At 44.9% G+C, this 24,417-nt stretch overlaps 1 protein-coding gene across 7 annotated transcripts in view; it reads right to left on the minus strand.

The window, feature by feature from the left end:
• Positions 1–24,417, minus strand: part of LOC126427010 (facilitated trehalose transporter Tret1-like) — an 83,514-nt gene that overhangs the window by 35,905 nt on the left and 23,192 nt on the right. For 2 of the 7 annotated variants that reach the window (XM_050089161.1, XM_050089157.1), the window contains exon 1: positions 15,398–15,531. The exons of 1 other annotated variant lie outside the window; for it this stretch is intronic. The gene's annotated coding sequence lies outside the window, so the exon portion shown is untranslated. Of the gene's footprint in view, positions 1–14,006; positions 14,109–15,397; positions 15,533–24,417 lie in introns of those variants that run through there. 4 more of the 7 variants (XM_050089160.1, XM_050089158.1, XM_050089163.1 and 1 more) reach the window with 2 other exon arrangements.

A 24,417-nucleotide genomic window follows, 5' to 3' on the forward strand; every position in this document is an offset into this window, starting at 1 on the left:
TTTGAAAATATTCCACAAGAAATTTCCGGTTTTTTCAACCAAAATTGGCCGAGAAAAAAAAAATGTGTTGCATTACTTATAGAACTGCCGTCGTAACGTGTGTTCCTGAATTGAAAGAGCCTTCATGGAAATGTGATCTCGCGTTCTTAGCAGATTTAACTAGCCATCTGAATGCTTTGAACATTTCACTACAAGATTAAAGATCTGCTAATTACTCATTTCATAGATCGAACACGAACTTTTAAAATGAAATTGATGCTTTGGGTGAGTCAACTGGGAACAAGAAATCTAGCTCATTTTCCTAAATTATCATCCGTGCAAGATGTTCACAAAGACTGTGAACGTTATTCACATAGTTTAGTTGCCCTTAAGGAAGAATTTGATCAACGCTTTCAAGATCTGACAGCACTAGACAGTGATTTTGATCTGTTCTCCTCTCCGTATTCAGCGTATATTGAAGAGATTCGTCGTGAGCTGCAACTAGAAATTATTGACCTCCAGTGTGACAGCGAATACAGAGACAAATTTCGGCACAAGAAAAACATTTTGGAATTCTACAGACACTTTCCTCATAATAGATTTCCTCGTTTACACAAATTGGCGGCTACAATAATATCAATGTTCGGTTCCACGTATGTTTGTGAACAACTGTTCTCTGCAATGAAATGTAACAAGACGCGCTTGAGAAACGCATTGTCTGATCGAAATTTAAACTGCACACTGCATCTACAATGCACAAGAACAATTACTCCGAACTTAGACGCAATTGTAAAGGGCAAAAAGTACAAGATAACCGAGAATCCCACACTTCAGTGACATCTTTTATTGTGTAACAGTTCACAAATTAATGCGAATGTAGAGGCATACACCAAGCTAATAAAATTATGTGGCACGTGTACATTCTCCTTTATTTGTTTCATTTGTCACAGTAATAATTCGTGAGTGATATCCCTGCAGGTGGCCGCGGATTTACATTGACTGGCGGCAGCTGTTGTGTGCCCCACGTGACCCTCCCCACTCTCCGCTCTGGTCCGGTAGTGGGGGTAGCGTGCTCGCGCCTTGCTGCTCACAGCTTGCTCCGCGAGCACGTATGTTGTGAAGCCCTGTTCTAGTTGGACCACTTTTTTCGCTTTGTGATAGATGGCGCTCTAATAAACACAACCGTATGGCTCACAATTTTAGACGAACAGTTGGTAACATGTAGGTTTTATAAATTAAAATACAGAACGTAGGTACGTTTGAACATTTTATTTCCGTTGTTCCAATGTGATACGTATACCTTTGTGAACTTATTATTTCTGAGAACGCATGCTGTTACAGCGTCATTACCTGCAAACGCCACATTAATACAATAAATGCTCAAAATGTAACCTTGTAATGTAACCATCAGTCTGTTTTACGTGTGATTTGTTGGTCCCTCTTACCCGTCTTTCGCCTTTTGACTAAACAAGGCGTCTGCCATGTAGAGTCATACGTTTTGAAGACAGTAAATATGCTGGACTGATGGCTACACTTCTGTTTTATCAATACATGACGATACTGAAGATTTTACAATATGTATGAAAACTAATTAAATCTGATAGTGTATATTACGGTGTATTATGGAGTTTTATTAAGACCGAGATCTTGTAATTAAGGAAATTTACATGTAACACATTGTATTTCAATATGATTTATTGCTCTGATAAAACATCGCTGTATAATTCTAATTACGTAAAGTAATGTGCAGCACCTGATTCTTTTAGTCAATATGGTCTGTATTTCAACATGTGATTATTTATCTGTTATATCTTCCACAGTTTAGGCCTGAAGATGACGTAGTGTAACGTCGGAACTGGTTGCCTAGAAATAAACCTATACAACAGCGACTGGTATTGTTTTTATTAAACACTGAACAGCCGTAGTCCCATACTCCACCGGAAGATGGAGTTACATTGATCAAATACGATTCTGATGGTATGTAAGGTGTGTTAATTGCAGTTGACGCTAAATAATGAAAAGTGTGAAGTCATCCACACGAATCCGTTAAACTTTGGTTACACTATAAACGACACCAATCTATACGTGGTAAATTCAACTAAATAGCTAGTAATTACAATTACAAACAATTAAATTGGAAAGAAAACACAGAAAATGCTATGCAGAAGGCATACCAAAGACCTTTTTATTGGCAGAACACTTAGAGGATGCAACAGATCTGCTACAGAGACTGCCTACACTGCACTTGTCCGTCCTCATTTGGAGTACTGCTGCGCGGTCTGGGATCCTTACCACATAGGATTGACGGAGTATGGTATCTTCCAGGGATAGCGTGGCCTGTACATAGGCATGTGGTAGCACATATCTTCCAAAAGGTAACGAGACGTCTTGCGGAATAGATAGCCACGCAGATTGGCTGCTGTTCTGTTTTGGACACGCAGACCAGATCGCTACTAACATCTACATCTACATGGATATCTGAAAATCACACTTAAGTGCCTGGCAGAGGGTTCGTCGAACAACCTTCGAAATAATTCCCTATTATTCCAATTTTGAACAGCGAGCGGCAAAAATGAACACCTATATGTTTCCGTGCAATCACTGATTTCTCTTATATAGATCGGTGTCAGCAAAATACACTACTGGCCATTAAAATTGCTACACCAAGAAGAAATGCAGATGATAAACGGGTATTCATTGCACACATATATTATACTAGAACTGACATGTGATTACATTTTCATGCAATTTGGGTGCATAGATCCTGAGAAATCAGTACCCAGAACAACCACCTCTGGCCGTAAAAACGGCCTTGATACGCCTCGCCATTGAGTCAAAGAGAGCTTGGATGGCGTGTACAGGTACAGTTGCCCATGAAGCTTCAACCAGTTTCAACATGATACCACGGTTCATCAAGAGTAATGACTGGCGTATTGTGACGAGCCAGTTGCTCAACCACCATTGACCAGACGGTTTCAGTTGGTGAGAGATCTGGAGAATGTGCTGGCCAGGGCAGCAGTCGAACATTTTCTGTATCCAGAATGGCCGGTACAGGACCTGCAACATTCGGTCGTGCATTATCCTGCCGAAATGTAGGATTTCGCAGGCACCGAATGAAGGGTAGAGCCACGGGTCGTAACACATCTGAAATGTAACGTCCACTGTTCAAAGTGCCGTCAGTGCGAACGAGAGGTGACCGAGACGTGTACCCAATGGCACCCCATACCATCACGCCGGGTAATACGCCAGTATGGCGATGACGAATACACGGTTCCAATGTGCGTTCACCACGATGTCGCCAAACACGGATGCGACCATCATGATGCTGTAAACAGAACCTGGATTCGTCCGAAAAAACGACGTTTTGCCATTCGTGCACCCAGGTTCGTCGTCGAGTACACCATCGCAGGCGCTCCTGTGTGTGATGCAGCGTCAAGGGTAACCGCAGCCACGGTCTCCGAGCTGATAGTCCGTGTTGCTGCAAACGTCGTCGAACTGTTCGTGCAGATGGTTGTTGTCTTGCAAACGTCCACATCTGTTGACTCAGGGATCGAGACGTGGCTGCACAATCCGTTACAGCCATACGGATAAGATGCCTGTCACCTCGGCTGCTAGTGATACGAGGCCGTTGCGATCCAGTACGGCGTTCCGTATTACCCTCCTGAACTCATCGATTCCATATTCTGCTAACAGTCATCGGATATCGACCAACGTGAGCAGCAATGTCGCGATACGATAAACCGCAATCGCGATAGCTACAATCCGACCTTTATGATAGTCGGGAACGTGATGGTACGCATTTCTCCTCCTTACACGAAGCATCACAACAACGTTTCACCAGGCAACGCCGGTCAACTGCTGTTTGTGTGTGAGAAATCGGTCGGAAACTTTCCTCATGTCAGCACGTTGTGTGAATGCTCTGAAAAGCTAATCATTTGCATATCACAGCATCTTCTTCCTGTCGGTTAAATTTCGCGTCTGTAGCACGTCATCTTCGTGGTGTAGCAACTTTAATGGCCAGTAGTGTATTTTCGTATTCGGAGAACAAAGTTGGATACCGAAATTTCGTGAGAAGATACCACCGCAACGAGTAACGCCTTTGTTTTAATGATGTCAACCCCAAATCATATATCCTGCCGGTGACACTCTCTCACCTATTTCTGGATAATACGAAACGAGCTGCCCTTCTTTGAACTTTGTCGATGTACTCCGTCAATCGTATATGGTAAGCATCCCACACCGCGCGGCAGTATTTCTAAGCCGGGCGGACAAGCGCAGTGTAGGCAGTCTCCTTAGTAGCTATGTTACATTTCCTGAGTGCTCTGTCAATAAAACCCATTCTCTGCTTCGTCTCCCCCACAACATTTTCTGTATGTTCTTCTAGTTTAAGTTGTTCGTATTGTAGCTAAATTTACGGCCCTTAGATTCGACAGCATACGACTTGGAAGAGCAGTTGGAAGGAATGGGCAGTGTCTTGAAAGGAGGATCTAAGTGGGGTGATGCTGAGGGAATTAGATAAGGTAATGAGACACTTAAAGTAGTGAAGGAGTTCTGCTATTTGGGGAGCAATATTATTGATGATGGTCGAAGTAGAGAGCATATAAAATGTAGACTGGCAATGGCAAGGAAAGCGTTTCTGAAGAAGAGAAATTTGTTAACATCGAGTATAGATTTAAGTGTCAGGAAGTCATGTCTAAACGTATTTGTATGGAGTGTAGCCATGTATGGAAGTGAAACGTGGATGATAAATAGTTTGGACAAGAAGAGAATAGAAGCTTTCGAAATGTGGTGCTACAGAAGAATGCTGAAGATTAGATGGGTAGATGACATAACTAATGAGGAGGTATTGAATAGAATCAGGAGAAGAGAAATTTGTGGCACAACTTGACTAGAAGAAGGTATCGGCTGGTAGGACATGTTCTGACGCATCAAGGGATCACCAATTTAGTATTGGAGGGCAGCGTGGAGGGTAAAAATCGTAGAGGGAGTCCAAGAGATGAATACACTAAGCCGATTCATAAGGATGTAGGTTGCAGTAAGTACTGGGAGATGAAGAAGCTTGCACAGGGTAGAGTAGCATGGAGAGCTGCATCAAACCAGTCTCAGGACTGAGGACCACAACAACAACAACAAAAGATTCGACCGATTTACCAAGTAAGTGAAGTTCAACGGATTCCTTTTAGCAATCATGTGGATGACCCCAAACGTTTCGTTATTTTGGGTCAAAAACGAATCCTCTGACCATACAGATATCTTTTCTAAATCGTTTTGCAATTTGTTTTGATCTTCTGATGACTTTACTAGACGATAAACTACACCGTCATCTGCAAACAACTTCAGATGGCTGCTCAGATTGTCTCCTAAATCGTCTGTGCGGATAAGGAACAGCAGAGGACCTATAACACTACCTTGGATAACGCCAGAAATCATCTCTATTTTACTCGACAACGTCTCGCCAGTTACTACGAACTGTGACCTCTCTGACAGGAAATCAGCTGTGACGAAGCAGGTTGGCATCTCTTTACCTTGTTGTTTCGCCATCTGCCTCCTTAAATTCATTTTGTTTTCATTTTTGGGTCATTACCATTAACATGCATGAGTATAATCTGCATTTCCACAAACGTGTAAGGTTGGTCCTCAGTCTTAAGGAATATAGCACCAGGTCTAATTCTGTGCTTAGTTTTTTCAATGTAATTGATTTCCTAATTTATTTTGACCATTCCTAGTTAATATCTTATGCTACACATAGGGTAAAAAGTGTGAGATTTGCAGAGGAGGATGGCGGGGATTTCCCTCCCTCTGCATCAGACCATCCCCTCATCTGGTTTTAGTTTATGCATCCCAACCTGGGATTTTTATTTCCCACGCACTGGAGTAAAACTTCACACATAATTTAAATTTGTGGAGCCTAACACTGAAAGTTTTTAATACAGTTTTACTATTAATATGTTTACTTATTAATTTTGAAAAAGTGTTATGTAGTAGGTAAGCATTTCAAAACATTTAGAACTAAACGACAAGACGATGCACGCCACATTTCCGTAGCATGCTACAATGTTGCCAGACGTCGCCCCAGTGTAAACGAGGCTTTAGAGCCAGGTCTGTATTGTATGGTGGATATGATGTGTTGCGCACGAAACTGAAACCTGCAATCAGATCCAAACGACGTGGAAAACTGTGAAGAGGTGTCGTCATGCAGCAAGATAACGCTCGCCCACATTCTGCCAAACGGACAGCCGACGCAATAAAGGAATTGAGATTCGAGGTGCTGGAACATCCACCATACAGTACAGACCTGGCTCCAAGCGATTTTCACATGTTTGAGCCCTTAACGGAAGCACTACAGGGAAGAAGATTTGAAAGTGATGAAGACGCCATTGCTGCGGTGCAAAATTGGTTACAGATGCAACCGATAAATGTATTTTCTGATGAAATAAAAAAAACTCGTAAAACGTCGGGAAAAGTGCATTGAAGTCCAGGGAGGTTACGTAGAAAAATAACGCATGTTTCAGTTTTCTATCATCAGAATAAGTACAGCTTTTCACAAATGTGCCTTTACTTTTTGAATTGCCCTCATATACCTGTATGTAGATGATTTTGTAAATAAGCTTTACCTATAATGTACTTTTAAAGATATAACAAGGGATGGCTTTTCTGGTAGTGCTTACGCGTGAATAGTGAGTTTCGGCATTAACATCTATTTATAAATAACTGTTTAACCATAGCTAACGCCACGGTCCAAGCTAGTAACATATGTAATTATACTAATTATTTATACTAGCCTCCTAAGACATCCCCCTCCCCCCCCCCCCCCCCCTCACTGGTAAAAGCACAAAACGAACACTGGGCTAAAATCAGTAATTGTTTCATGACTTAGATTCTAATGGAAATAAACGTACGTCGAAGATGGGGATGAAATGATGATGAGGACTACACAACGCCCGAGCGGAGAAAACCTCCAACCCGGCCGGAAATCGAACCCGGGCCCACTTGCATGGGAGCCGAGCACGTTACCACCCAGCTAAGCAGGCGGATACATAGATTCTATTTTTGTCTTACAAACAAATATAAATTCCCTACTAATTATAAACATTTGGAAGAAGAACTACTAGGATTCTGAAAGTATTTATTTGGCCCTATTTGAAACCATATTAGCAAAGCCAGTCCTTAATTAATTCCAAAATAATTACCACGTTTGTCAAAAGCTTTGTTTGTATAACTAGATGTGTTAATTTCGTTATTTAAACAAATAATTCGGCCTAGCCTTTGTGGTAGAAGGAACTGTTGAAACGAAGGAATTTCTCGATGTATTCAGTTAATTGAATGAGTTATATCACGGTATATTGATAATTTTTACTTATGGACCATCTGACAGCAACTGAATAAAACACAATTTTAGTGCCATACGCGTTTCGCCTTTATTTTCTGCAAGGCATCATCAGTGGCCTGGAATACGTACGTATGTTAGCTATTTAATTTACATTTTTGTCACTGTGCCTATAGGTTATAAACAGTTCTGGTGGTTGGTATTTCCTATTAAGTAGTAATGTTTTGAACTGTACTTACAGGTTGCACGGACAATTTCTTACGTATTACGCTCCTGTTGCATTTTTGGTGTTGTTCTTCTTCTTATGAATGCCAATTTGCGGTTTTTTTCCCACATGCCACAGCACTATGAACTGAACGCTTGTTTCAATGCAATGTTTTGGTTTCTGTTGCCGACTATCAAATGTTTTGTCAAAGATCTAATGTTATTGCCAAACTTTCGAGTGTAATTATTGAAGTATCTGTGATCTGTTCCTGTATGCATTTGTGTGTGTGCGTGTGTGTGTGTTTGGCTGTGCTTTTGTGTGTGTGTGTGTGTGTGTGTGTGTGTGTGTGTGTGTGTGTATTTTGGGGTGTCAGACGGTCCATAAGCAAAAATTATCAATATACCGTGATATTACGTGCAACTGAGGAAGAAAGGACCACAAAAGTTGAAGATGAATGAGTTATGTTTTAACCCTTAAATGCATGATTTCTTATTTCAAGCTGTAAAAATTACCACGTTTAGTTATATTGCCTGCATTACGAAAAAATATTGATAAAATTTTTTAACTAAATTAACAAAGCATTATTGTTGACAATCGCTACAAACACAAAAACAGGTCTGATCTCAAATCTATCGTAAAGACTCTCGAATTAGCTGTCTACACCATATCTACTTACGTTTTCAAAATAAAAAAAGTAATTTTCAAACCCACAAATCAGTGCACAAACACCAAAAAAAACGTCTCTACTTTCCGCCAGAAAACGCAAGCACGGCAGTACAGTCACACAGCTGATTGTCGAACAGGGACAGTTCATCCTGCCATTTACGATCGGTGTGAAGAATTACTAGCAGCTGCAGTAGAGTGTAGGCTATACACGTAACTGTATAACGAATTTGATACAAAATGTTGCTCAGTATACGATACATCGAAGAAATGTCTGTAGGTGACCAGCTACACTATGCATTCAAGGGTTAATTGTAATTTCTGTAACTTAAACATCGCACGATATATAGTTTCAGGGCCTATTATTGTGGGGGTGTATAAAGGACCGATTTTTGGTCCCGAGACAGTCACTCAGTACACGGCCGATTTTCAGAAAAGTAAATTGTATTGGTTAGATTAAGAACAATGTATCAACTCAACACTGGAATAAGGTAAACAAATAGGCCGTGTGTTAGAACAATTAATGACGCTATCTGTTTAATTTATTCGAAAAATAGTGCCACAAGTACCGTATAATTCTGCAAGTACTGTGAACTGTGTGCTTAGGTTTTTACTGCTCATAGATGTTCAACAGCAGACTATGTAGCAGTATGCTGATGTTGCCTGCGACCTGTTAATGAGGCTTATCAACACTCAGGAGTAGTGAGCTGGCCATATAACTGTGCAATACTGGGAGGGGGGGGGGAAGTTGTGAACAGTGAAATTAAAGTACTATGAGCCGGCCGCTGTGGCCGAGCGGTTCTAGGAGCTTCAGTCAAGAACCACGTGGCTGCAACAGTCGCAGGTTCGAATCCTGCCTCGGGCATGCGTGTGTCTGATGTCCTTAGGTTAGTTAGGTTTAAATACTTCAAAGTCTAGGGGACTGATGTTAAGTCACACAGTGCTTAGAGGCATTTGAACCGAAGTACAGTGAAACGCAATCATGCAATTGTCAGCTACAACAGTTGCAGTAGTCACTGTTGAACTTCTAACCCCCCCCCCCCCTCCTCCGCCCAATTTTCAGCCAATATAACAAAGCAGTACGTCGACGCCGAGGACTATCAACGAAAAAATAAAGCAGGCGAACGTCACACAGTCACATACCTGAGACGATATTCCACAATCACGCAGTTTCACTAGAAGCCGCTTGTGAGGTACAGTGTAAGCATTCTGGACATCTGGAAATACGGAATCAATTTGAAATTCAAGGTCAATAGCACTCAGCACTTCGTGCTAGTTGTGTTTCACGAGAACGACGTTTTCTAAATCTGTGTTGACTAGGTGTCGAGGTAATTCATAATATTCGAACACAATGCAGGGTGGTTCATTGATCGTGGCCGGGCCAAATATCTCACGAAATAAGCGTCAAACGAAAAAACTACAAAGAACGAAACTTGTCTAGCTTGAAGAGGGAAACCAGATGGCGCTGTGGTTGGCCCACTCTATGGCGCTGCCATAGGTCAAACGAATATCAACTGCGTTTTTTAAACAGGAACCACCATTTTTTCTTACGTATTCGTGTAGTGCGTAAACAAATATGAATGTTCTAGTTGGACCACCTTTTTCGCTTTGTGATAGATGGCGCTCTAATAAAATAGGAACCCCCATTTTTTAAATAGGAACCCCCATTTTTATTACATATTCATGTAGTACGTAAACAAATACAAATGTGCTAGATGGACCACTTTTTTCGCTATTTCACTATTTTAGATGAAGAGTTGGTAACAGGTAGGCTTTTTAAATTAAAATACAGAATTTAGGTACGTTTGAACATTTTATTTCGGTTGTTCCAATGTAATAGATATACCTTTGTGAGCTTATCATTTCTGACAACGCATGCTGTTACAGCGTGATTACCTGTAAATACCACATTATTGCAACAAATGCTCAAAATGATATCCGTCAACCTCAGTGCATTTGGCAATACGTGTAACGACATTCCTCTCAACAGCGAGTAGTTCGCCTTCCGTAATGTTCGCACATGCATTGACAATGCGCTGACGCATGTTGTCAGGCGTTGTCGGTGGATCGCGATAGCAGATATCCTTCAACTTTCCCCACAGAAAGAAATCCAGGGACGTCAGATCCGGTGAACGTGCGGGCCACAGTATGGTGCTTCGACGACCAATCCACCTGTCATGAAATACGCTGTTCAATACCGATTCAACGGCACGCGAGCTACGTGCCGGACATCCATCATGTTGGAAGTACATCGCCTTTTTGTCATGCAGTGAAACATCTTGTAGTAACATCGGTAGAACATTACGTAGGAAATCAGTACACATTGCACCATTTAGATTGCCAACGTAGATTTTCCGCTGCCCAATAGTGCATATTATGCATTTACGTTACCGCTGTTGGCGAATGACGCTTCGTCGCTAAATAGAACGCGTGCAAAAAAATCTGTCATCGTCCTGTAATTTCTCTTGTGCCCAGTGGCAGAACTGTACACGACGTACAAAGTCGTCGCTACGCAATTCCTGGTGCATAGAAATACGGTACGGGTGCAATCGATGTTGATGTAGCATTCTCAACACTGTCGGTTTTGAGGTTCCCGATTCTCGCGCAATTTGTCTGCTACTGATGTGCGGATTAGCCGCGACAGCAGCTAAAACACCTACTTGGGCCTCATCATTTGTTGCAGGTCGTGGTTGACGTTTCACATGTGGCTGAACACATCCTGTTTACTTAAATGACGTAACTATCCGGCGAACGGTCCGGACACTTGGATGATGTCGTCCAGGATACCAAGCAGCATACATAGCACACGCCCGTTGGGCATTTTGATATCAATAGCCATACAGCAACACGATGTCGACCTTTTCCGCAATTGGTAAACGGTCCATTTTAACACGTGTATTGTATCACGAAGCAAATACCGTCCGCACAGGCGGAATGTTACATGATAACCACGTACTTATACGTTTGTGACTATTACAGCGCCATCTATCACAAAGCGAAAAAAGTGATCCAACTAAAACTTTCACATTTGTTTACATACTACACGAATATATAATAAAAATGGGGGTTCCTATTTAAAAAAATAAACGCTGTTGATATCCGTTTGACCTATGGTAGCGCCATCTAGCGGCCCAACCATAGCGCCATCTGGTTTCCCCCTTCAAGCTAGACGAGTTTCGTTCTTTGTAGTTTTTTCGTTTGACGCTTATTTCGTGAGATATTTGGCCTGGTCACTATCAATGGCCCACCGTGTATATGTTCGAAAGTCCTGCTTCATATGGACGTTAAAGATGTGGGCCTGTAATTAAGTGGATTACTCCTTCTAAATTTGTTGAATATTGGTGTGACCTGTGCAACTTTCCAGTCTTTGGGTACGGATCTTCCGTCGAGCTATCGGTTGTATACGATTCTTAACAACGGAGCATCAGCGTACTCTGAAATGAAGCTAACTGATATACAGTCTGGATCGGAAGATCTTCTGTTATTAGGTGATTTCCGTTGCTTCCTTACTCCAAGGTATTCTACTTCTAAGTTGCTCGTATCGGCAGGTTTTGTTGATTTGAATTCTGGAATATTTACTTCCCAGCATTTGGGAACCGACCTTTCGCCGAGCGAACGGTTGTGTATGATTGTTAAGTACGGAGCTATTGCATCAGCGTGCTCTGAAAGGAATCTAGCAGTCTGGACCGGGAGACTTGCTTTCATTGAGTGATTTACGCTGCTTCACCATTCCGACGTTATCTGCGAGGCGTGTTTTTTAAAGTAAGTACCGTTTTGAAAGTAAAAAAAAGACGTGCTGCGATATCTCAATAATTTTATTTTTGCAGAAAAGCCTGTACCTGAATCTACATTTCTACATAATTTCCGTCAATATTGAGGTACTTGTGATAACGTGGTACCAGTTTTTAAATACCCTCCTCATAGAAGTCTGACGGCTGACTTGTTAACCACTGCATCGCCACAGTTTTGACTTCGTCATCGTCTCGAAGACGCTGACCGCCCAGGTGTTTCTTCAAGTGCAGGAACAGATGGCAGTCACTGGGCGCAAGATCGGGGCTGTACGGAGGATGATCTAGAGTTTCCCATCGAAAAGATGTGATTCGCCACATGCGGACATGCATTGTCTTGCAGCAAACTGATGCCCTTGCTCAACTTCCAGGGACTGTTGCTTTGATTCTGGTGCTACGTAGGCCACCCATGTTTCATCGCCCGTAACAGTCTGGCTTAAGAAACCATCACCGTCGTTGTGGTACCGCTCAACGAAAGTCAATGCACTGTCTAAACGTTTGGTTTTGTGCGCATCCGTCTTCCACATCTACATACATACTCTGCAATCCACCATACGGTGCGTGGCGGAGGGTACCTCGTACCACAACTAGCGTCTTCTCTCCCTGTTCCACTCCCAAACAGAGCGAGGGAAAAATGACTCCCTATATGGCTCATGCCTCTGTACGAGCCCTAATCTCTCTTCTCTTATCTTTGTGGTCTTTCCGCGAAATGTAAGTTGGAGGCAGTAAAATTGTACTGCAGTCAGCCTCAAATGCTGGTTCTCTAAATTTCCTCAGTAGCGATTCAGGAAAAGAACGCCTCCTTTCCTCTAGAGACTCCCACTCGAGTTCCTGAAGCATTTTCGTAACACTCGCGTGATGATCAAACCTACCAGCAACAAATCTAGCAGCCTGCCTCTGAATTGCTTCTATGTCCGCGCTCAATCCGACCTGATAGGGATCCCAAACGCTCGAGCGATAATCAAGAATAGGTCGTATTAGTGTTTTATAAGCGGTCTCCTTTACAGATGAACCACATCTTCCCAAAATTCTGCCAATGAACCGAAGATGACTATCCGCCTTCCCCACAACTGTCATTATATGCTTGTCCCACTTCATATCGCTCTGCAATGTTACGCCCAAATATTTAATCGACGTGACTGTGTCAAGCCCTGCACTACTAATGGAGTATTCAAACATTACAGGATTCTTTTTCCTATTCATCTGCATTAATTTACATTTATCTATATTTAGAGTTAGCTGCCATTCTTTACACCAATCACAAATCCTGTCCAAGTCATCTCGTATCCTCCTACAGTCACTCAACGACGACACCTTCCCGTACACCACAGCATCATCAGCAAACAGCCGCACTTTGCTATCCACCCTATCCAAAAGACCATTTATGTAGAGAGAAAACAACAGCGGACCTACCACACTTCCTTGGGGCACTCCAGATGATACCCTCACCTCCGATGAACACTCACCATCGAGGACAACGTACTGGATTCTATTACTTAAGAAGTCAACATTTTCGGTACTCAACGTGAGCACAATATTCGGAAATTCTAGTGCTCGGTCACAATACCATACGAAACACTACGAGAAACATTAGGAAAGTCATCCTGCAAGGAGTAAATCGTAAAGCGTCTGTTTTCTCTCACCTTATTGTCCACTTCCCGCACCAAAGTTTCATTAACAACCGAAGGACGCCCACTCCATCGTTCATCGTGCACATTTGTGCGGCCATCTTTAAATGCTCTCACCCACTCTCTTACCATTCCGTCACTCATAATGTTTTCTCCGTAAACTGCACAGATCTCAACGATGAATATCGATCGCTTTTAGGCCTTTAGCTCTAAGAAATCTTACAACAGCCCGTACTTCACAGTCGGCGTGACTCGCGATTATCGGAGGCATCTTAAACACTCAGTACACAGCGTAAACAAGGAAGGACCAGACTGTAATGGCGTCAGTGCGTAGATTAAGGTACGGCCTTTCATGTGAAAATAAAATTATTGAGATATCTTAGCATGTCTTTTTTTAATTTCAAAACAGTACTTACTTAAAAAAACACGACTGGTACTTGAAAGTTAATCACGTTTGCAGCTGTTCTCGATTCGAATTCTGCAATATTTACTTCGTCTTCTCTGGTGAAGGAATTTCGGGAGACTGTGGTTAGTAACTCTGCTTTGGCAGCACTGTCATCGATAGTATTTCCATCGCTATCGCGCAGTGAAGGCATCGATTGTAACTTGCCGCTAGCGTACTTCTAGCAGGTGGTCCTAATGTGGTCAGCCTACGCGGCAGTGGACCAACACCGACTCAAAGGAAGGCCTCGGGGCTTGTTGGTGACGTCACGTCAGCTAGGCACGGCGAACGCCACGTCTGTTGCAGGCAGAACGCCTGAGCGTTTGGTTTGGTATTGTTTTGAATTCCGCAGTTTTATTTAGATGAAAGATTTTATTGCTGTCGTAAAGCTACAAATGAAGATCATAGTTCTGTATTACTGAGTCCTGTCGAAACAACCGTAGATCAATATGAGAAGATGCTTTGCCCCATTGCAAGCTTCGGAAATTTTACATTCAAGTAACTATATTTACTTGATCCATTTTGTTATCGAAACTTACCCCAACTCCCTTACAATTAACTCGTTTCTTTTATTTATTTATTTTCGTTAGACATCGTCACTGGGAATGTGAACTAATTTACACGTGTAAATGTCCAACTGTTGTCAGTCATTAGATTACAGTCGATTTCAATGAAGTTCTAAACAGGAAACAAAATAGCTTCATACATCGAAAATACTGCCGAGCTTAAACTTTTTTAAACATGCACATTAGAAAAGATAAATATTCCCCTCTTGCAATTGAAAGAAGAAACTTCATAACACAAAAAAATTTTATTTGATAAAACGAGTATCTCTCTTTTGTCTCTTCTTCTGTCCCGCACCCCCTCCCACAACGTGTACAATCGCAAGATATTTCACTAACATTCAGTGGTCCTCACCCCATAGTCAACCAAAATACCTAAAGAAGAGCACCAATATGTTCAGTTTCTTGTAAAAGCAACCCAGTACAAATGTAACTTCCTCAGATTTACAAATAAGGTAAAGAAGCACGAATTCTGTTGCTGCCGGACCATGAAGTTGTTTTTGTACCTCAATCGTTAAAACAGATGAAAATTTAAGTTCAGGAGTACACTATTTGTTAAGAAGTGCAATGTATTGCACAATTAATTGATTGCAGAAATCTCTCAGAACAATGTGTGTTGGTCAACTACCGCCAAGAGTTTCACATTCTCCTGTGTCAGAGAGGGAGACACCACCGTTATGAGTATGCCTGCAACAGACCTGGCGTTCGCCGTGCCTAGCTGACGTGACGTCACCAACAAGCGCCGAGGCCCTCCTTTGAGCCGGTGTTGACTGGATGCAGCTGTCGGACAGGGCCTACTCACCGTTGCCGGCGCTCCCGAGAACCTGTAGATGCAGACGCGGCTGGTTGTATTCGCTGCCGCCGTCTCCAGACTTGGCGACTTGGCAGACCGCCTGTGCCTTATCACCAGACGCAGAGCAGCACGGATCAGCTGCTGCCGCCGTCTGACACTAATCCAGGACGACGGCAGCCGGCCCGCTGTTATCTGGCCCCACACGCGCCGTCTGACGTCACACGGCGGTCCGCGTCTCTTGTCTCCGTAATGTCGCCGGCCACACGCGTGCGTAGAAACAACAGACGCACGGTCCGGGGACCCGACTAGCGTGACACCACCTGTTGCTCACGAGTGGTCATCAGCAGGACCGCCTGCTGTTACTGATACGCTCCAGTCGTCCGCCCCATTAGCTGATGGTCAGCGCGTTGGAATGCCACGGGTTCGATTCCCGGCTGGGGCGGGAGATTTTCTCCCCTCACGGACTCGGTGTTGTGCTGTCCTCCTCATCATTCCATCCCCATTGCCGACGCGCGAGTCGCCCAATGTGGCGTCGTACTCAGTAAGACTTGCAACTGGCGACAAAACTTCCCGACTGGGAACTCCCGCCCACTGACCCCAAACGACCATTTCCATTTCCACGGTCATTTTCACGGTGATTAAAAAAGGGACGGACCACAAAGGGACTATCCGAATGGGACACAAATCGGTATAGTTTCATACACGTCTACAGACAAACAATTACAATGAAGAGTCAAAGGAAATGGTACACCTGCCTAATATCGTGTAGGGCTCCCGCAAGCATGTAGAAGCGCCGCATGGACTACACTAATGTCTGCGGTAGTGCATTGGTCGAAAAAAGACCGGAATGGGCCAGAAGACATGGCAAAGTAACTTTTTTACACGACAATGCACCTGCACACAAAGTGAAACTGGTTCAGTATACAAACACTTGGCTGGGAGCTGCTATCTCACCCGCTGTATTCACCAGACTTGGCCCCTTCCGACTACTATTTGTCTTCATCAATGGGACACGCATTGGCTGAGGAGCACTTCGATTCCTACGAAGAAGTCGAAAATTGGGTGTCTGATTGGTTTGATTCAAAAGACGAACATTTCTATTGGCGTGGTGTCCACAAATTACCAGAAAGGTGGTCAAAATGTATAGAAAGCAATGGTCAGTACTTCGAATAAAATGTTTTTTACTTTTCAATTCAAAATTAGTGTTTCATTTTCATAAAAAAAACACTCATTTCATACCGGTACACCTGGTGAATGTGAATTGCAGAGTAACCATGTAGATGAAGATGTACATGTGAATGGATGCAGGTGATCAGGCAGTTTGCTTACGTACGTGTCACCTGTCAGAGTCGTATCTAGACGTATCAGGGGTCCCATATCACCATAACAGAGCCTCCACCAGCGTGAACAGTCCCCTGCTTACATGCAGGATCCACGTATTCAGCAGGTTGTCTCCATATCCATACATGTCGATCTCCTCTATACAATTTTAAACGAGACTTGTCTGACCAGGGCACACGTTTCCAATCATCAACGATCTAACGTTTGTGTTGACAAGCCAAGGTGAGGCATAAAGCTTTGTGTCATGCTGTCATCAAGGGTACACTAGTAGGTCTTCGGTTGCGAGAGCTCATTTCAATGATGTTTCGTTGAGTGGCTCGCACGCTGGCACTTGTTGATGGCCCAACATTGAAATATACAGTAATTTGCGGAAGCGTTGCACTTCTGTCACGTTGAACGATTCTCTCGTCGTCGGTCCCGTTCTTACAGGATCTTTCTCTGGCCACAGTCATGTCGGAGATTTGATATTTTACCGAATTCCTGATATTCACGATATATTCGTGAAATGGTCGCACGGAAAACTCCCCATTTCTCCGCTACCTCAGCGATGCTGTGTTCCTTCGCTCGTGCGTCGACTATAACACCACGTTCAAACTCACTTAAATCGTGACAACCTGACGTTGTAGCAGCAGTGATCGATCTAACAACTGCGCCAGACACTTGCCGTCTTATATAGGCGTTGCCGACCGCAGCGCCGTATTCTGCCTATTTACATTGTATTTGGATACACATGCCTCTTCCGGTCTGTTGGATGCTCCAGTTTAATTAAAATCACAGAAAAGCTGAATGTTTTATTCGAGAGAGAGAGAGAGAGAGAGAGAGAGAGAGAGAGAGAGAGAGAGGGAGAGAGACAGAGAGAGAGAGAGAGAGAGAGGGAGAGAGAGAGAGAGCTTCACAAACGGAGCAAGTCAGAAAGGGTTTGGCCCATCTCTGGTTGTTATGCCTGCCAGAGCCAACAGACTTGCCGCTGTGACAACACCCGACCTCGTCAGATCACCGAAGTTGAGTGCTGTCGATCTTGGCTAGTATTAGGATGGGTGACTGTCTGGGTCTGCCAAGTGCCGTCGGCAAGCAGGGCGTGCACATCCCTCGTGAGGCCAATTGAGAAGCTACTCGATTGGTGGGTGGCGATTCTGGTCACGAAAACGGAGAATAGCCGGGAGAGCAGTGTGCTGACCATATGCCCCACCACATTGCATCCAGTGACGCCTGTGGTATGAGGATGACGCGGCGGCCGGTCGGTACCGTTACGCATTCAAGGCCTTGGTACATAACGACTCCAGACACGAAAACTGAGAATGGCCAAGAGAGCTGTGTGCTGGCCATATTGCATCCAGTGACGCCTGTGGTATGAGGATGACACGGCGGTCGGTCGATACCGTTGAGACTTCAAGGCCATGGTAAATAACGGTTCCGCTCACGAAAACTAGGACTCGCCAGGAGAGCTGTGTGCCGACCATATGCCCCTCCATATTGCATCCAGTGACGCTTGTGGGATGAGCATGAGACGGTGTTCGGTCGGGACCGTTGAGACTTCAAGGCCTTGGTAAATACCGACTCCAGTCACAAAAACTGAGAATGGCTGGGAGAGCAGTGTGCTGACCATATGCTCTTCCATATTTCATCCAGTGACGCCTGTGGGATGAGGATGATACGGTGGTCGGTCGGTCCATTTGAGCCTTCAAGGTATTGGTAAAAAAAGGCTCCGGTCACGAAAACTGAGAATCGCCGGGAGAGCTGTGTGCTGACCATATGCCCCTCCATATTGCATCCAGTGACGCCTGTAGGACGAGAATGACACGGCGGTCGGTCGGCACCCTTGAGCCTTCAAGGCCTTGGTAAATAACGACTCCGGTCACGAAAACTGAGAATGTATGGGAGGGCTGTGTGCTGACCATATGCCCCTCCATATTGCATCCAGTGACGCCTGTGGGATGAGGATGACACGGTGGTCGGTCGGTACCGTTTGGCCTGCAAGGCCTCGGTAAATAACGACTACGGTCACGAAAACTGAGAATGGCCAGAAGAGCTGTATGCTGACCATATGCCCCTCCATATTGCATCCAGTGACGCCTGTGGGATGAGGATGACACGGTGGTCGGTCGGTACCGTTTGGCCTTCAAGGCCTTGGTAAATAACGACTACGGCCACGCAAACTGAGAATCGCCGGGAGAGTGCTGTGCTGACCACATTTCCCTCCATATTGCATCCAGTGATGCCTGTAGGATGAGGGTGACACGGCGGTCGGTCGATACCGTTGAGACTTCAAGGCCTCGGTAAATAACGACACCGGTCCCAAAAACTGAGAATGGCTGGGAGAGCAGTGTGCTGACCATATGCTCTTCCATATTGCATCCAGTGGCGCCTGTGAGATGAGGATGACGAGGTGGTTGGTCGGTCCCGTTGAGCCTTCAAGGCCTTGGTAAAAAAAGGCTCCGGTCACGAAAATTGAGAATGGCTGGTTGAGCGGTGTGCTGACCATATGCCCCTCCATATTGCATCCAGTAATGCCGGTGGTATGAGGATGACATGGTGGTCGGTCGGTTCCGTTGAGCCTTCAAGCCCCTGGTAAATAGCGACTCCAGTCACGAAAATTGAGAATGGTGGGGAGAGCTGTGTGCTGACCATATTCCCCTCCATATTGCATCCACTGACACCTTGTAGGATGAGGATGAGACGGCAGTCAGTTGGTCACGTTGAGCCTGCAAGGCCTTTCTAAATAGCGACTCCGGTCACGAAAACTGATAATGGCTGGGAGAGCTGTGTGTTGACCATATGCTCCTCCATATTGCATTCAGTGACGCTTGAAGGATGAGGATGACACGGCGGTCGGTCGGTTCCGTTGAGCCTTCAAGGCCTTGGTAAATAACGACTCCGGTCACAAAAACTGTGAACGGCCGAGAGAGCTGTGTGCTGACCATATGCCCCTCCATATTGCATCCAGTGATGCCTGTGGTATGAGGGTGACACGGTGGTCGGTCGGTCCCGTTGATTCTTCAAGGCCTTGGTAAATAACGACTCCGGTCACGAAAACTGAGAATCGCCGGGAGAGCTGTGTGCTGACGATATGACCCTCCATATTACATCCAGTGACACCTTGTAGGATGAGGATGACACGGCGGTCAGTCGGTCCCGTTGAGCCTTCAAGGCCTTTCTAAATAGCGACTACGGTCACGAAAACTAACAATGGCTGGGAGAGCTGTGAGCTGACCATATGCCCCTCCATATTGCATCCAGTTACGCCTGTGGGATTAGGGTGACACAGTGGTCGGTCGGTTCTGTTGAGCCTTCAAGGCCTTGGTAAATAACGACTCCGGCCACGAAAACTGAGAATGGCCAGAAGAGCTGTATGCTGACCATATGCCCCTCCATATTGCATCCAGTGACGCCTGTGGGAAGAGGATGACACGGCGGCCGGTCGGTACCATTGGGTCCTCAAGTCCTGATTAGATAGAGGTTAGTTTTTTATTGATTGATAAAGTTGTTGAAGGCCTTCTGAGGGATATCATACCAAATTGCGTGCAACTGGTACGTTAGAACGTAAAAATCTCGAGCTAGTTATTGAGCCCTGCCCGTAATGCTCTTGACGTTGTCAACTGGGGACAGAGCCGGTGGGCAGGTATTACTTTGATTAAATGTAAGCCCAGAATGGCTTGCCATCAGGGGCAAACAAAACGAGACGTAGAATACCGTGGACATACGACTGTTTTGTATGCGTGCAGCGGATGGTCAACAAAGGGGTCCCACGACGAAAGGAAGCGCCACTTCAGACCATCATTCCTGTTTCTCGGGCCATATGGCGGGCAGCAGTGTAATTGGCACCCCATCACTGTCCGGGGCGTATCCACACACTTCTTCGCTGGTCAACAGTGCCCATCACTGAAAACAGTTCTACCCCATTCAATCAGACTCCGGCCGAAGACATGTCTGGAAAAACCCCAGTCAGCAGTGACAGCATCAGAAATCGCAATGGCTTCAGTGTAGTTATTGTCTTTGAATAAAAGTGTCATTTCTCTTCGAACCATTCCATGTTTCTTCGAATGTACTATTCTGTACTATACTACAGCAGTTCTCTCTATCTTCAGTCCACGTTTCATCAAGCTTGTGCTTGCCAACGACGAATCATGCGAAAGTTATTTTCGCCCTTAAGTTTAGGATAACCATCTTAGCAGCTACGAAACAGAATAAACAACATTCTGTTTAAAATGTTGTAACTCACATCTGCATCTACATACACTATCTGGACAAAAGTATCCGGACACCCAGCAAAAAATGACTTACAAGTTCGTGGCGCCCTCCATCGGTAATGCTGGAATTCGATATGGTGTTGACCCACCCTTAGTCTTGGTGACAGCCTCCACTCTCGCTGTCATACGTTCTATCAGGCGCTGGAAGGTTTCTTGGGGAATGGCAGCCCATTCTTCACGCAATGCTGCACTGAGGAGAGGTATCGATGTCGGTCAGCGAGGACTGGCACGAAGTCGGCCTTCCAAAACATCCCAAAGGTGTTTATAGGATTCAGGTCAGGTCTCTGTTGAGGACAGTCCATTACAGGGATGTTATTGTCGTGTAACCACTCCGCCAAAGGCCGTGCATTATGAACAGGGTGCTGGATCAAGTTGAAAGATGGAATAGCCATCGTCAAATTGCTCTTCAAAGAGTTGGAAGCAAGAAGGTACTTAAAACATCAATGTAGGCCTGTGCTGTGATAGTGCCACGCAAAACAAGGGGTGCAAGCTCCCTCCATCCCACACCATACACCATCTTCTCCGAATTTTACTGTTGGCACTACACACGCTGGCAGATGACGTTCATTGGGCATTCGCCATACCCACACTCTGCCACCGGGTCGCCACACTGTACCGTGATTCGTCACTCCACTCAACGTTTTTCCAGTGTTCAATCGTCCAACGTTTAGGCTCCATACACCGAGCGAGGCGTCGTTTGGCATTTACCGGCGTGATGTGTGGCTTATGAGCAGCGGCTCGAACAAGTTTTCTCACCTGCCGCCTGTCATAGTACTTGCAATGGATCCTGATGCAGTTTGGAATTGCTGTGTGATGGTCTGGATAGATGTCCGACTATTACACATTACGAATCTCTTTCTCTTTCGGCGGTCTCTGTCAGACAACAGACGAGGTCGGCCTGTACGCTTTTGTGCTGTACGCGTCCCTTCACGTTTCCACTTCACTATCACATCGGAAACAGTAGAACTAGGGATGTTTACGAGTGTGGAAATCTCGCGTACAGACGTATGACACAAGTGACACCCAATCACCTGACCACGTTCGAAGTCCGTGAGTTCCGCGGAACGCGCCATTCTGCTCTCTCACGATGTTCGTATCACGTACGACTACTACTTATTTGCTGTCCGCTTCCACTTGCAAACAGAACGAGAGGAAATAGACTGTCTGTAAGCCTGCTTAACGACTCTTAATTTCTCTCGTCTTATCTTGGTGGTTGTTACGCAAAATGCATGTTGGCGTCAGCAGACTCGTTCTGCAGTCAACTTCAAATGCCGGTTTTCTAGATATTCCCAATAGTGCTTCGCGAAAAGGATGTCGCCTTCCCTTTGGGGATTCTCTTTCGAGTTCCCGAAGCACCTGCCTAACTCTTAAATATTGTTCCCAACCAACTGTAACTGAGCCGTGTGTCGACTCGTGCTACACCTTGTAATTAGATTGCACTGGTTTTCCTTTCCTTCCCCTGGCATGTTTGTTTGATACGTGGTCTGTCATTAAGTGGCTTCCTGGTCGTCTTTTCTCTCTGCTATCGATATCTGCGTTTGCTTCCGGGAAACTGCTATGGAGGAAGTGAGATCTTTGACCGGTTGTAACTTCGTGTGGTGGTGCGGCAGTAGGGGCGTTGCGCGTAGAGAAAGTGTGGTGGACACGGGAGGCCAGTGTGGCTCTCCAGCGAGAAGCAGGCGTGGTCGGCTGTACCGAGTCGCCACGTGATGTATGTCGGCTGTGTGTAACGAGCGGGTCGAGTTGACGGAAGAGCGCCCCGCGGGTTGGTTGTATGCAGAATCGCCCCACGAGTAGTTGCTGTTCATTTCGCCTCGGTGGGGCGTTAACAAGCTTCTTTAAGTTCTCCGTTTCGACACTGGAGTTTAAAAAGGAGACACCTAAGATGAAGGAGCGGTCACTACCCGTCAACGTTGCAGAGAAGACGGGGACTCCGGTGACAGAGCGTGTTGTCGCGTGACCGTGGCGTGTCGGGTACGCTGGCGACGCGTGCGAGGTCGGATGTGTGGATGCTGGCCATCGGAGGTCGTGTACTGCCTGGTCGAGCATAATTGCAAGTTAAGTTCGTGGAAGGTTTAATCATTAGGTAATAATCTTCTGTAACCAGAGTCTCTTCTGCCTTGTGGCCTCCGGCGATCGGATTTCCTGTCCCCGGCACCGGTGTCATTGAACACAGTGGTCTTTCCTCCTCCTCTCGTTACTGTCCGATGGGAGGTGTAGTTTTGAGCAGTTTAATTGTTTCGCTGTTCTGTCGTGGGTTATGAGTAAATTCGTGCTTCTTGTTGGTCGATCATGTGGACGCTCATTCAGGACTGTGTGGTGTAATGTTTCCTTGCACGAGGTTAGCTCTAATTCTGTCAGCAAGTTAAGCCATCTTATTACAACTTTTCGCTGGCTAAAAGTCGGTGCAGTGACCAGCCTGAGAGTGGCCATTGTGTTTACGGGCGTATTTAAATTGGTCATTATTCTGCCCAGCCTGAGTGGGTGATTTGTGGCTGCCTTACACGGGTCCGTCATGTCTGTTATGTTCTAATGATATTCCAGGACTCTTTTGTTTAAAAACTTTTTTAAAATTCCTCCATTCCTTTATTGCCATTAATCGTGAGTTTGCTGAGACCTTTGATTTTTTTTTTTTTAAATGGCGCTGTTGGTAGCTTTACTACCTCACCGTACCTTATTAACAAACTTCTGTATTTACTTTAGTAGCCTGTTTACTAATGTTCTTTAGATTTTATAAACTGTTGCATTGCTATAAATTACTTGGTTGCCGTTAGCGGCGTGTTTAAAAGGCTGTTTATTGCCGTACTGCTAGTTTCTGTAAGATACGAATAAAACATATGTGAAAATCTCAACTCGACAGTAAACTACTAGAAATTTGGCCCCGTTTCCCAACTTCTGGTGTCGCTTGTAGTAACCGTAACCACTGTGTGTGTAAGGAATGGAAGTTCTTATGTAAATATCTCCACAAGAAAGCATAATGCATAATTAACGAAAATTGCTTTTTGCTCAGAAGTATATTCTGAAAAGACCATGGTTAAAAGATCATAATTAGCGTTAAAGGCTTTCAAGGTGTTGCAATTTGCGAACAACATGAAAATTCGATTAAATAAAAACAAAACAAAAAAATTCTCTGCCGGCCATACAGTGTATCGGAGCGAAGCAGTGGGCGCTAACCTACTTAATGTACGTACGAAATAACAACGATCCTATAGCGCTTTCCTGGGGCACTCCTTGTCTCTGATGAACACTCGCTGTCGAGGACAACATACTGGGATCTGTTACGTGAGATCTTCGAGCCACTCACATATCTGGGAACGCATTCCGAATGCTGTGACCGAGCGGTTATAGGCGCTTCGGTCTGGAACCGCGCGACCGCTACGGTCGCAGGTTCGAATCCTGCCTCGGGCATGGATGTCTGTGATGTCCTTAGGTTAGTTAGGT

The sequence above is a fragment of the Schistocerca serialis genome, chromosome 11, assembly GCF_023864345.2.
Source record: "Schistocerca serialis cubense isolate TAMUIC-IGC-003099 chromosome 11, iqSchSeri2.2, whole genome shotgun sequence".
Taxonomy (NCBI): Eukaryota; Metazoa; Arthropoda; class Insecta; order Orthoptera; family Acrididae; genus Schistocerca; species Schistocerca serialis.